This window comes from Falco peregrinus, chromosome 1 (assembly GCF_023634155.1).
Source record: "Falco peregrinus isolate bFalPer1 chromosome 1, bFalPer1.pri, whole genome shotgun sequence".
Classification (NCBI taxonomy): Eukaryota; Metazoa; Chordata; class Aves; order Falconiformes; family Falconidae; genus Falco; species Falco peregrinus.
Window position 1 is genome coordinate 73,157,039 of NC_073721.1, and position 15,528 is coordinate 73,172,566.

Sequence of the window (15,528 nt, forward strand, 5' to 3'; positions counted from 1 at the left end):
TGAACTTTCTGTCATACAGACCAGATCATTGTCTTGTTTCCTTGCCAGTGTAGGTAAAGAAGACACAGAAAAGTTAAGCAATTATCTTCACACCATGCCAAGGACCACTGTTTTTTGTGCTGTATTAAATCCTCCAGCAGTGTAGGATATGAATGTTCAATGCAACCATTGCTAAAGATACCTCCCGAATACTGGATGCAGTCTTTACTGTAGATGTAGATGTATCTGAATGTTGCATAATAGCACTCAATAACAGATTTCAGATGTGTTAGAAAGAGGGGAAAGTAATCATAACAAATTGGTTCACTGATTTGTTTCGGTTCTTTTTCCATTCAGGAATTATATGTGATTTGACTGCAATTTTCTAGAATTTATCATTATCTGTGGAATAAGGTTTGTGAATTATTCTTGATCTGTAACTCATTCACGAGCAATTAGCTGGAAGAATTATACATTTAAATTCCTTGGTTAAAGATGTGTCTGCTCCCTATGTGGGTGAGAAAATTGCTAAAATTCAAATAGAGCCAAGAGATTCTCAAACGGACTCCAGACCAGTTGTATAGCAACACATACAGCAGAAGACTTACATTTGACTCTGAAGTGTCTGTGCATGTATACGTGTGGCTTGAGAGTCTGTAAGTTTTTTGCAGTACATACACAAATCTTGATGTTTCAACGTATTCTTGCTAGTAAAATGATTTCTAGGAAAAAAAATGTAAAAAAGAATAGAAAGAACAGAAAGAAATGCAAGTGCATGCAAAAAAAAATATTATCTGAGGAATAAAATAACTATTTCTTCTCAGTATTTTTCCAACCTCACTTAGTCCAAAACATTCAGTATCTGCTGCCTGGTAAGACTAAAGCAGATAAGCCTGAGGTTTGCACTGTCAACAGATGTCTTTTCAGAATGATTCAAAATGAAAAAAGAAACCCACAGCACGGAAAACCATATAAAATTGTCTATTCCATGTCTTCATCACTGAATTAACTGTTCTCTGGAGTACCTGAAATGATGACCAAGAATGGGGATATCATCTATCATATGCCAGGAAAAAAAATCTGTATTATTTTAGGAGTGGTATATGCAAACCTGACCTGTTCAGCATCACCTTGACATCTTTGAAAGCACATTAAGTCAAATGGGACTGCACAATGTGCTGACAATCCTTTCAGAAAAGGTGAGACATGACAGAAAGGAGAAACATGGGTACCTAGTGTCAGCAGAGACAAGGCATTGATGTCTTACGCATTAACTTAGAAGCAGGAGAAGTTCTCTGGCAGTCATCATCCAAGCTAGACTATGTACGCTCTTACAAGCAGTCATATAAAAGCTGAAGGACAAGTAAAAGCTCTAGCTTTCATAAAAGGCAGAAGTTTCAGTGAGCTCTGTAACCTTGGATGAGGAACCAGGAGACTGCCCGGGCCAAACAAATGCTCAAAATGAGAGCAAAACAAACGCTTTCAAAATTGTGGCCAAATTCCAAATGCCATCACAATGACTTTAGTATTGGGTCTAGAGAGAATGTGTCTCTAAGGAAGATAAGTTTTCAAGCTTTATTCACTCCATTTTGTATAGTGCCTTCAGCAGTCCATAGAACTGCAATTAATGTGAACAGATAGGCACAGAAACATTTAATTAAAAAAAAAAAAAATACAGCCATATAGGATTCTAGCTCCAGGCAGATTCCAGCACCTTTACTCTCTCCCGTTGAGCAGTACCAGTCAATTTTTAAACCTACAGAAGCATCTTCATTTTCATGCTCCTTTTTCATTACTGTTTGTGCTACTGAGAATCACATTCCCATCTAAAATGCATGCTATGTAGCTAATTTATCATCATTGTGATGCTGTCTTTACCTTTTGATTGTCCTAACACAGATTATGAGCAAATTATTCATATGACCTTTTCATTATGTATGTTAAAACTCTTTGGTAATTACAAATTCATTGTCAAGACATTTATAACAATATTGTTCAACATTGAAAGCTAAAGATATTTATGGTTCAGCTGATGATTTTGAATGCTAACAGTTGGTAGGAGCAGAGTCATGGGGATTTGATTGCTACCCTGCTTTTAAAAAGTGATTTCTGCCAACACCTACTGGAAAACTAACTTTGCTAATATTTGGGCAGCAGTTAGGAGGTTTTGTTTGGATTGTTATTTCCTGGTAAGATAAATGCAGAAGGTAATCAGAATTTTTTCCATAATTTTTTATCTTCATAATTAATTAAATTTGTCTCAGCTATACATGGCTTGGCATTCAGATGGTTCTCAAAATTGTTAGTTCTGTTTATTCCCTGATAATTCTGGTTAGGTCTCAACCCAGAAAAGTTATCTTTTGTGAGTGAAGTATAAAAAGGGTCAAAGGGAAGAACAGTAACACAACAATAATGAATCTCAGGTGGCATCGGAATCTGTAACTCTCTGTAAACACCACCTCTCACACAAAGAGGGGTCTTGAATACATGTTATTTTGCAGCCTGTTTTTTCCAGATACTTGTTATGTATCCAACCAGTTGTACCAAGGCTGTTAATACAAACACGGCCTCAGAGGATGGAAAAGGGCAATGGAGTCTTTGCATGCTAACAGCTTTCCATAGGTACAGCTGTCATTAACTTTTGTGTTACTCTACAGAACTGCTGGCTATTCCCAGTGAGAGTCAGCACTCTCTTTGGCTCTCACCATTTTGATTCATGACGTTTCACAATTTAAGAAAGCTCATCTTTTTGGAGCTTTTATAACTTCTTAGAGATCTGCACAGCTGGATAAAATAATTGCCTTTATAGGGGAATGCTTAAAACAATTCCGACCCATTTCTGCAACACAAAAAGCAGATACACAATACATGATATATCCTGGGAAATGGCATAGATAAGAAAATTATGTCAAATATGCAATTATTTGTTGATACGTTCCCAAGACATGTGAAGAAGGAAGTTTCTCAAACACCACCACAGTACTTCTTAAAACTTCTAAGGAAATAATACCTTTATTTCTTTAATTTCTCCATGAATACTGCTAAAATTTAAATAATGTTTACAGCTCCGTAGGTACATTTTTTGTCCATTTGAAATCAATTTCAGTTTGGTAGACTTGAATATTTCATACCAGTAAGGCAATAGTCAAGTATAATCTGCTTATTTCAAGGAGTATGTTTTACAACCTCAAAATGGTATTTTCGAGTCCTACCTAATGGAATGACTGACAATGACATATTTTTGGCACTGTGTAATTACATTCTGAGAAAAATTTTGGCTTTTCCAATATAAGCTTTTTCTATATTGCCTGAGAACTTTAATTTTCCCTTTAGACAAGTCTCTATTTATGGTATGCATGTGCTGTCTGCTGCCTGTCTGTGGAGGGAAATCAATTTTTGAACGTTCTGAAACTACTTAGGGTGCCATATCCTGCTTTGTCTGCATATTTTAATTTCATTGAAAGAAGTAATTACAAGTGTGTTTCTAGATCTAAATATCTAAAAATAAAGGCATAGTTTTAATTCTGCGCTCAAGAAAAAAATTCAAAATAAATCAATATTGTTCTTCATTTTTGTAAGAAGAACAATAAAGAACATAAAAAGAACAGCTCATAAAGAACATTGCTAAAGTTTCAGTAGTAATTTTATTTAACAACAAATTGTCAAGAGGGATTGTACAGGTGTGTGTATGTTGAAAGATTGCTTTATCAAAACTATACTCTTAATTTTGGGGAAGAATAGAAGTCCTTTAAAATTATATTTCAAATCAGAATGTATATGTAAATTCATAGCCATTTTCTTTTGAATGCTCCTCTTTTTAGTTTTTAGTGGAAGGGAAAAGTAGTCATACACCTATGTTTGTATTTTGTCATCAAAATGAAAACTCTTTTCCTTATATTTATTGTAATTAAGTATAATGAGTTATATATTTATGTTGATATGCAGCATGCTTTGGGAGACCCTTACTATGCACCGTATAGTTATTTTGAATGGTCTTTCATGTGCATGTTTTTTTTCCTGTGGTTGAGATCTTTGATTGTTTTGGGGAATCTAGTCATTTTGATTGAATAGTCTTTGATGACTTCAGTTAATTTTAGTTGTATTGGTGTATACACATTTATTAATGGGCTAATGGGAAAGTATGATCTATCTGTATAACTTAGCTGTCAGCTAAATTTCAAACACTTCTATGAGTGCACAAACATTTCTCCCTCATCTTTTCTCTCTACATGCCTTTGCTATACTCCCTCAAGGTCACGATACTCTCTACTTACATCCCTTGCTGTATTTATTGTTCAGATGGCCACTCCACTGCACTTGTTATGATCCTTTGAGGAGCAAGATAGCTGCAGCTGTAATCAGTGTATTTTTTTTTTGTCAGGTTACTGCCTGCAGCCTTGTTTATCGCTTTTCTTTTTTTTCCTCTCCCCTCCGCTTCATCCCCCTCCCTTGTCCCCAACCCCCTCCTGCGCACGCCTGTAATCATTCCTGACAGGGGTTTGTCCTTATAAAAGGCAAGTTTCCATAAATGTAATTGCAAGGTTAAAACTGAGGCAATAAGAGAGCTCTCATAGTAGTAAGGAGTAAGAATTACTATCCTTTCAACATCCATGAAAATCATAACCTGTAGCCCACTGCTTTCCCCTATAGGCACTAGATGGCAGCGTCTGTCAGTACTGCATTGTATCAGGCGCACACCGTGTTGGGAGTAAAACCACACTGAGACTTTCAGTGAAGATTTTAATTGAGAAGAAAAAAATCTTCGTTATGGATTAACACTTCCATTAAATCTAGTTTCAAAACTTTCATTGTCTTTACAGAGAAAGGATAACCCCCAACTCTGAATATCAAGCCCACTCCGCCACTGAGACAATCACATCTATAATGCTATGCCACCTTAAAACTAGATAGGTATTTTTTTTTTCTTCCATGACTGCTCATGAAAGGTTATTCCATACTGTCTCTTGTATGTCCATACTGTCTCTTGTATGTGATGAACTTGTATCTGAAAAAATCACTTAAATGCTTTTTTATTGCTAATTGAATGAAAATTATAGTCACAATGAACAAATGTCATAATGAACAAAGTGCCTCAAGGACAGGGAACAGTAAGGTACAGAGACAAACATGGGCAATACATAGAAGTGGAATGATCTAGAGGTGAGTTATCTGTCTGGTCAGATTCTTTTCTGTACCATTTCAGTGTTCTTATTTAGAACAGACAACAAACAGTGTTGGAAGCTGCTCTCTTGTAACAAAGACACTTCCTTTGCTTCAAGGGATTATTCCTGCATGTGTTCATGTTCAGAAATGAAAATCGGTTCTCACAAGGGAAGACTGCAGGAGAAGGTAGCAGATGATTCTGTTATAACATGTAGAATCATGCAGGGACATGACACGTTTCATTTCATCCAAGAGAAAACACATCTCAGACATAAGAAACACAGAATAATTTAGCTTGGAAGGAGTGTCTGGAGGTCATCAAGTCCAGCTCTGTTCAAAGCAGGACTAACTTTGATATGAGATTAGTTTGCTCAGAGCCTCGTCAAGATAAGGTCTGAAAACCTTCAGAATAGTTATTCCACAGTCTCTGTGTGAAGAAGAAGATGGCAGATGAAGATAAGAAATAGAGAATGAGGGAAATGTATCTCAGACTGGCAAGCTGCAAGTCTTATTGACAGTGGGTACATGTGTGCATGTGTGCGCACACCTGAGTATGGAGCTAGGTGGGCATCGGGGAGGATCTACAGTCATCCAACATCATTGTCTCTCTGGAGAACTCTCTCCAAAAAAAGAAAACTCACAACAGGGTACCTCTCTTCCCTTGCAGAGTTAGAAAGGGCATGTCTTTTATCTCTTCCTGTAGAAGAAACCTGGTTTCACAGAAAACAAACTTCTGCTTCCTGAAAAACTTCAGAACAAAACTCAGCTTTTTTCCATATTTTTCTCCCTCCACTAGATCTTCCTATGAAAAAGATCAGTCCCAAGACCTTCACCCACTAGTAATGGTCTCCCTTTCTGTGCTACAAGGCTCTAAGGTGGCCACACTCCTCAACTTCTCTGTTGCTTTCTTCATCTGACCTATGAACAACTGTACTAAAAAGATCTCTAATATATTAGAGTAGTCAAGGTGTTATTTCTTTTTCAGCCTCCAAATATTAGCTGGATGAGAACTTCTGGTCCTAGGTAGGTAATTAAGAAAACAGAATAAAGGAAGGGGAACTACACTCATTTGAAAAAAAAGAACAAATACAAAAATTGCTTAATAATCAGCAAGGTGGAAAAAAAGATACTAAAAGATAAGTCTCTGCTATGTAAGTCTCTGTCCTTTCCCTGATATTGCAATGAGTAACAGCTCTCTGAAATGTTAAATGCAAGATAAACTACATTTTTAGTGGTTGAAAATGAATATTTTTTTAGTTTCCCAACAGGGACATTGCTTTCTTCTTGATAAGTTCCAAAACTTTCACCACCAATTTAAAAAAGAGCTCATATCTTAAAATAAATTATCTCAGCTTTGAAAAAGTGAGTACAATGATCCCACTGTACTTAGCAGAAACCCTGCCACTGAATTTAAGTAATCAGCTGATAAAACACATAAAAGACCTTGGCTGGTACAAATCAACACAACTAACAGATTTAACTACAGCCAAGCAAGCATATATTAAATACAATGCAAGGTAAAAGTTTCTGTCCTTTAACTGCTTAAACGCCATTGTAAATGGAGTGCAATTCATTAATACAGTGAAATGAAATGGAAATCTGGTATTTTTCAGGAATAATTTTATTAATGACAGTTTTTGACAGTTTGCTTTACTGCTATACCATGCAGAAACTATTTCAACCTCACAAGCACAGCTGATCTCCAGTTTTGATTCCAAAACATATTTGTTTCATTTAAAACATAGTTTAAATGTAGATGAGTGCTGAGATGTTATGGCAGGTATGAGAATGAAAGCAAAGAATTTGCCAGAGAAATATGGTGCAAGCTATTTGATTTTTCTTCTTTAAATTACTTAAAGAATTTAGAAGAGGAATCAGTACAGTGAAGCCAAGTGTCTCTGAAAGGAATAGAAAAAATATTGAGATAAATGTGATTGTTTTACTAAATAAGAATTGCATGTGTGTATATTTATTGAGAGAGAACAGGATCATTCTGAAGAACTGACAGACCTTAGCTGATAGAATTAGGATTCAGACAGAGGAATGTGAGTTTCAAATAGATATAAATCCGGGATAATTTAAAAACGTGATGAGTCTGAAAAGCAGCTTCCAGAATTTGTGTTTTAAAGGTACACTAGGGCAATGTATAGGTGAAAACACTCTAGGGAATATGGCAGGACTGTGACAACTGCTGAATGCTGCTACTGAGCTGAAATAATAGCAGGTAAAATGTTGAACAACATCAGAATGTAAAAAAAGTCATGAATTCCTGAAACTCTGCAAGAGTAACTCTAGCCTTACAAGGCTTTGCAAAGTAACAAAGAGAACAGAAGATTGTAAGAAGGGTGGAAAAGCTTGAAAAGTCTGGGTAAAATCCCACTCTGCTGGTCCTGATCATGCTCCCTGTGAGCCAGGTCCTTTGGAAACCCAGGGCAGGGATGACCAGGGGAGTGCCGTATGGCTGGGAGTGCAATGGGCACTCTTTCTAAGCAACCGCCCCGACCAGAGCAACTTTGTGAGTGCTCACAATTCATACTGAAGGCAACACTGAGCAAATTACCATTGCTTTTCAGTGGCTAAATCCCTTCTCAGTCAAAATATCCTCTCAACCTATATGCACTTGAGACCTAGATTTTGAAGCTTTAGATGTTCTGCTAGTATTTTTACCTACAGTATAAGTGAGAAATCTATAGACATTCTAGAGTGGCTGTTGGTGGCTGAAGTAAAATGTTAAGTCATTCCTTAATCCTGTAGCAGAAAATTGTGTGAGATGGATGTTCTTGAAAGCTGGAAAGTAATTAGTTTCTCAAGTGAAATGTACACAAACTATTGTATATGAAAAAGCTTTCTCTTTTGTTTTCTTAAATTTAGGCTACGTCGGACCATGCTTTTAAACTGAAATAATCCAAAAATTCATAAAATCCCAACATCTAGAATTCATAGACCTATTATTCTGCATATTCTCACAAATCCTTGTTTTCATTTGGGTATGCTTATAAAATTAGCATCAGAAATGTCCAAATGTTAATTGGTAGGGAAACAAGTATTTCAAGAACTGTCATTTCAAGGAGACTGAAAACATCAGCTAATAATTTTACTTTCTCTGATGCCCAGTGACGTACATTGGATCAGCAGTATTGGACAGTAACAGCATGCTTTTGTATACATAGCAATCTAAGTCCTTTATGGTAACTTTTTGAGACACAGTCAATCTGCTGCCTGTATTTTCCCTCTCTCAAAGCATGCTATAATCTTTTGGTGTCTATCTAATTTACGAGGAGGAGACAGCCATTCTGTCAGCATCCTTGTAGTGAGATAAAGCAAATGAGTTCTGCTGTTTCTGACACACTTTTTGCTAAGATGGTTCTTTAACAGCATGCAACAGATAAAATACGGAGACAAGAGCAGGGTCAAACCAAAGGTTCTTCTTGTCCTGCATCTTTTTTCAGCACTGTTCAGTAAAAGATGCTTTAGGAAAAAACATATAGGAAACCAGGAATATACAGATCTTCCTAGTATACCCTCCCAGACTCTTGCAAACAGTGCTGTAGATGTTTCTTGACCTGGAGGCTGAATTTGGACCATCCTGTTTAATAAATACTGACTGAGAAATGATTCCATTTCAAAATAAGGAAATAAATCTGTTTTCTAACTCAGCAATATTTTTGAGTTCATCCACTAGCAATCAGTGTGTTTTATATACATATATACATTATATATATAATTAAAGTATAAATAGTGTAAACTTATACTAATATGTGATAAATCCATGTATTCTGTTCAGTAGGATGACCTCTACTTCTTGTAAAGCAAGAGATAGGTAATAACCTTTTACATCTTCTCTGTGCCATTCTTAAGACATACCCGTGTAATCCATTGGACTGCAGAAGGCCACGTCTTCATTACAGAAAAAAATTACGAACAGTCTGCATGTGTTACAAAAGATATTCAGTTATTTATTGCAAACAGTATAACCTACATTATACCATGTCTCACAGCAATAGGACAGGTTGCAATTCACATTCCCCTCTCTGACATTGGCTGGATTGTCATTCAAATCAATTTTCCCAGCTGGAAACCAGTCCATTGAGGAGTGATTATTGGTTCACAATTCAATTGCTCAGGATCCTGGCATAGAAAATACTACAATAATGTTTTCTTGGATGTCCTTCAGGATGCTTACCAAGGGGGGAAAATACAACATATTTGAAGACTGCTAGGTAAGGAAAGAATATTTTTCCCTAAAATTTTCCAATTCACCTTGTTTGCAAATGAAACTTTTTGCATTCTTCTTATTTTTACATCCTATTTGTTTTTATGTCTCAAAGATTTATTTATTTGAATAACTTAGTAGCTCTGCCAAAAAACAAAATGCCAAGGAATACAACAGATTTGTTTGGCTGCATTTACGGTTTGGGGAAAACAGAATTACAGGCAAGAGACCAGAAAGCAATGATTTTGGGTAAACTGCAGTGGCTGATAACAGCTTTGAGATACTGAATAATCATAATGCATAATCATATGGGTAGCTGTCAGAATACAATGAAAGTAAATATCATACCTTCAGATATACACAAATTATCTACCTGTGTGGAAGACTTTGGAGTAGTTCTGTAATATTGCTGTCATATAAGGTAACTCCAAACAATAACAGTGGGCAAGAGTGCTTGAAATTACTGGTTTAAAGTTGTAATTTTCAGTTATGCAACATTTTACCTATTTCTTCTATTTGTCTAATAACCTCCAGAGGGAATCCCTGTTCCGTTCTTGGAAACAGTATCATGGCTCTTCAAAATCTTTTTTTTATTTTATTTTTTTATTTTTTTTTAATATATGTAACTAATCTAAACCAAAAATAGTATAATATTGTCTTCAGGCCCATATAGATATTCAAGGGAGGCAGAGTTTCACTGTTAATACTACATGCAAAGTTTCTCTCAAAAATTTAAAGGAAGGAGAGACATCAAAAATCATTGATATAGCTGTAGACTTGGTTTGGATTAATTACTACACATTTAACTAAAGATGTAGTAACTTTGTGAAAGCTTAGAAAATGTGAGAGGGGTTAAAAATGTGCCTAGAGTTACAAATAAATTTGATTTTTAGAAGACATTCTAAAGTGAAAGAAGAACAGAAATGAAACAAGAAATTGGATCTTTTCTTAAGACTACACATTTGGAGTTTATGGATTTTTTTTGTTTTCACTTAGTTTCACTTGGTTCGATAGTAAAACAGTACCACCATTGCAAGCATGACTACAGTAATCAGTTTCCCTGGCTGGAATCACTTTCACCTCTCTGCATGACAAATGTTTGAAAACATTTCATTCTTTGTGGAGAAATTCAATGAAAATGATAAAAGTAGTTTTCATCTCAGGTGTCAATGAAAAGTATAGACCTTGGCTGATAAACATACAGCCGAAAAGGTTTTTTACTGGAAAATTCTGTAGTTCAGGGTCGTATCTCTCCAGATCTTGTCAGTAGGAACCTTCTGTGTCACACAGTACTGCGCAGCGTCTCCACTTTAGCAAGTCCTTGACAATAAGAAACAGAGAAAAATGTGATCCTAAGACCACTATGGGCCTACAGCAACACCTTTTAAATATGCTAGGGGCTGGACACTTCAGGCTTTCTAGAAACCCCAAAATCTTCCACAGAAAAAGAGCTAACTTCAAAATAGTCAACATTTCAGTCTTCTTCAGAAATATAATTTCAGATGAAAAATTGGAGGTATCTGTAACTTATATGCAAAATATCATGTGCAACCAAAAAAGCACAGAGGAGAGTAACAGCACAGGATCACTGTACGGATCACAGTGGGTTCTTATCTGGGTTGATAAGAGCTTCATTTAACACCTGAATGTTTGGGTTTTGCTGTTTTGGAAAGATGGGGCCTTGTGGTTTTTTAATCTGGGTTTTGGTTTTATTTCTTTACACTCCATGTTTGTTTTCAGTCAGTTTTTTCTAAGTTTCAAAATACAGTTATTTACAGTTATACCGTGTCTCCTGCTATAATTATCTTAAAATCATCAAATCTATAATGGCATTAAAGAACAATAATTCTTCAAAATTTTGGTCTGGGACAGATACCAAATGTGAAGCTGATGTCCTCATGTGATTTACGTGAGACATTGACTCTTGCCAGCAAAGTGCAAGAGGCCAAACATGCACATCCAGACAATTTCACTCCAAAATTTGTCAATATTTGTCAGTGATATGATATTATATCAGGATTAATTTTCACACTGATTCAAATTTAAAGGTGAATGGGAAAAGTACACCAGTATGTTTTACAGAAAACTGACTATGGAGACTTGCAGAAAAAACTTGTGATGCTGAGTATACCTATGATAAAATGGCGGGTGGAGTTCAATTTATATGTGTTATGCATGGGGAAAAAAATGACCTATTTGTATACTTGCAAAGATGAGCGCTGAACAAATTCTTGTCAGTCGGATAAGAGACCTTAGAATTATTATGGCTCTACAAGAACATCAGTTCAGTTCTCAGTGACAAGTCAAAAAAGCCATCTGAATATTAAGAAGATGAGAACAAAGCAGAAAATGTAATTATAGACTGATTGTGTAAGTCAGTACTGTGCCTATCAAGAGCTACTAAACATAAAGACACAATATATGTCTCAGTAAAGCACTAAACTGCAGATCAAGAGATGGTTTCAGTAGCCCTATTCTCTCAGTTCTTTCCTACTTATTTCCTATGAGCCAGTTGTAGACTTCAAAGAACTTTTTCCCAGACCATGACTGTCCTTAAGTAAATCACAGCCTTACAATCAGGTTTGCATGGATGGACTATTGTGTCCAATAACATCAATTAGGTTCTGTATAAATTCTGTCTTGTGAAATGGAGCAGCTGCCATCCAGCAAATGACTAGATGGGCAAAAGCAGTTGTCTTTCACAGCTGGAGTCATAACTCTCAAAGAACATATTGGCAATGGTATCATTCAAACAACCCAAACACACTAGTTTTCTTGAGGATTCAGGGAATTTAAAAAAACAAAACCACTATTATTTAAGCTTTCTTCAGTAAAATGTTCTTGTTATGTGGAGTAAAAGCAGAGTAAGCAATAATATTTCTAGTATGCTTAACTGGAATATGTTTATTCTCTCTCTGGTTATTCTCTCTCAGAGTAAGGGGGGGTTTATACTGTCACAATTCTTCCCTAATCATGAAATGCTTGTTTATGAAAATAAATTGTGGATTTCCTATATTTAGATGAAGAGTAGTACTTTTTACTTTTTAATAATTCAAATACATAAAAATATGTCAAATTACCTGCTCAGCTTTGCTTACAGGTTTTTGTGGGTTTAGGAGTTTTGTTTATTTTTTGTGGAATTTCTTAGGAGAAACCCAGCAATGCTTTAGCAGCTTTACACTTTGCCCACTACAGGCAGTTTGTGGGAGCCTTTCTGCAGTTGGGGGTGAATGATACAGAAAATGCCTGATATGTTCTTCTGGATGTGGTTTTCTCTTTCCAGGATGTAGTTATGGAAATGAAGTTTACAAGTGTAGGAATACATAAAGAGGTGAATAACAATTTAAAAAAGTATCTAATCAATAGCTGTGCTTCCTAAGTGCTGGTCTTGCCAAAATAAATTAAGAAACCAGGTCTATGCACATTTATAGACATCATTTAACTCTGCAATTTCATTTACCTCACTTAATACTGCTAAGTATTTGCCTAAGTATTTTTTCTAGTATTGGGTTGGAAAAATGAAAAAGAAAAAAAAGCTGAAAGTCGATAGGGAAAAGAGACTTATGACACTTTGGAAATCTTATTCTATATGCGACAGAATGTATAGGTTGTTGCTAATATGTAATGGGAATGCATGTTTATGAAGGGGAAGTGTATTCATGCATGTACATACATCAAATTACTCCATGTTTACTATAAGCAAATATATTTTTTGACACACAATATGTTTGCAAACTGAAAATAAAAACCGAAATCCTCATCTTGTTACTGCTCTATCACATAATCCTTATCAGTCCTCCTTTGTAGTCTTGACTGGGCTACATTTCCTTTTCTGCTCTGCTTATGAAATGTCTCAGGTTCAATGGGGTTTTGCATGGGTATGTCTCAGAGGAACTTTTCTAATTGTGCAATATATAGTTCCATTGAAGTAAGACTCTGTATCTGTAATGTTAGCAATATAATTGGAATAATGAGACATCATAAGTAAAGTATGGAAAATAGAGATTAGCAGTTGAATGCTAAGTGTGGTAAGAAACTGAACCAAGAGAAATCAGAATAGATGATGCTATAAAAGAAAGAGTCAATCACAGGGAAGTTATTTGTTTTGAAACAGATCTCAATACCTTTCTAAATTTGAATGAATTATGAGTTTTATTTGTGATAGTTTAGAAATGGGGACAAAAGGATAGAAATTTGCAGTGTGGACTGAAATACAAGGCTGTGTACTTGGGGATTAATAACAAAAAACCTTCCATAACCTTGAAACTTAGAAGAAGCATTATAAAGGAGAAAAGTCTGACTGCGCCAGCTGATCTCAGAACGGTGTGAGCTGTCAAGATGAAACCAGCATTACAAAGGCAAATATAATTTGCCAATCATGTCAGTCATATTATTTACAAAAGAACAGCAATGCACTTTATATGGATCCAGCAAAACTAAATTTAGCATAGAGTGCGTAAGTCTAATTGCTGATATATTGAATAGATTCACTGAACCTGAAAGAAACACAAAGAAAGGACCTCTGTAACGATCAACAAAATTATGACTTTAGCATGAAAAAAGAGGCTAAAAGAGATTTCAGCTCTCAAATTACTGAGCAGGGGTGTATTTCTTTAAATACACAAAAGAGAAAACATTCAGGTTAGGAGCTATTTAGGTTGATATATTTAACATAGGACCGTCCGTTGGACTGTGTTCTACATTGTGCTTTTTAATGAAATGTTCACTGCAGTTCAACTGAGTTTTGCAAGACTACGTGTCAGAGAAACATGACTAATTATGCAATGCAATCTATTAAAATTGGGCTCCTCCCAAAGTAATCTGTGATATTTCCAGTTAATATTCTTTAACTGTAAAATATGAAGTCCAGAACACTGTTTTTCAGTGTTTGAAATCCTTGCTACCTTATTATGTCAGATGTTTGTCAGACAGCACCACAAGCTGGATTTCCAAACACCTATCCAAAAAAGTGAACTTTTTAAAGGTCCTCTTAAATTGCTATGTCCTTGTTGGAATGAGCTGGCAATGGATTTTTTTGGCTTTGTTGATTTGGGCCAGACAAACTGCACTACATATTTAGGTGGACTCCTGTGAATCTTATATTAAATGCCATTACAATAAATGGTGCTACACAATGTATTTTAATGCAATAGTCTTTTTCATTAAAATAAATTTTATTTATTATAATTGACAGAAATGCCTTCAACTTCAGTTCCACCTAATCAGTAGATATTTTACTAAACAGAAAATAAACATCCTAATTATTTTAATAAAACATCATTCCCATTCGTTTTTAATTTTTCAAACCATCTTTTCTAAAACCAGTCTTCTTTTCAAAAAAGCTCCGAAAGGATAATTACCACTGGTGGTCCCACCAGCTCTAGGCAGTCTGCAGCACAGCAGGATCTTTTTAAGGAAAGGACTGAAAAGAACACGACTGAAAAGCATTCCTGCTCATACACACAAGCAGAGATCAAGCATTAAATTAGCGTTAGTTGGTTATATATAACAATTGCTGACATACAGTCTTGTCAAACTATACTATGGGGTTTTTTTAATCTTTTTTTATAGATACTCCATTGACATCTGTGTAGTTTGGTATAATGTATACACCTTCAGTAACCTTCATCATATTAAAAGGTTGGAGAAACAAAGGCATTTTTCCACAAGAGGGGGCTAATACTCCTTACTAGGTCCTGAGTAGTAAGTTTTCTTCATCAGAAGTCTGAAGTTCAGGCATATGAAACTCCACGTTAAACTTTCTCATTTAACAATATTTTCTCGTTTAGCTGGTCCCTTTACAAGATACGAGAGAAATAGGAAGTCAGAGAAGTGACCAGCTCCTCCTCAGGTGAAAGCAGTGGGACATGACAGCATTGTGACTGAGAGTGCTTATCCAATTCAGTATATTCTTAATATTTTTATTTTTTTTTAATGAGGACCTCTGGGCCTATCCTCATGTAATTGCCACATAATTTTAAAACACCCAGTACCAAAAATCTGCTAAGAAAACCTTACTTAACTCCTCTGAGCTTACACGGCTGTTGAGCACACGGCAAGGGGTGAAAACCCCAGCTGTTACCAAAAGCAGGTTTTATTCCCTCAAAAAATGAAGAAATTTCAAATCTTCTTTCAGAATTTCTGATCTTAATTAACCAAATAGCAAATAAATC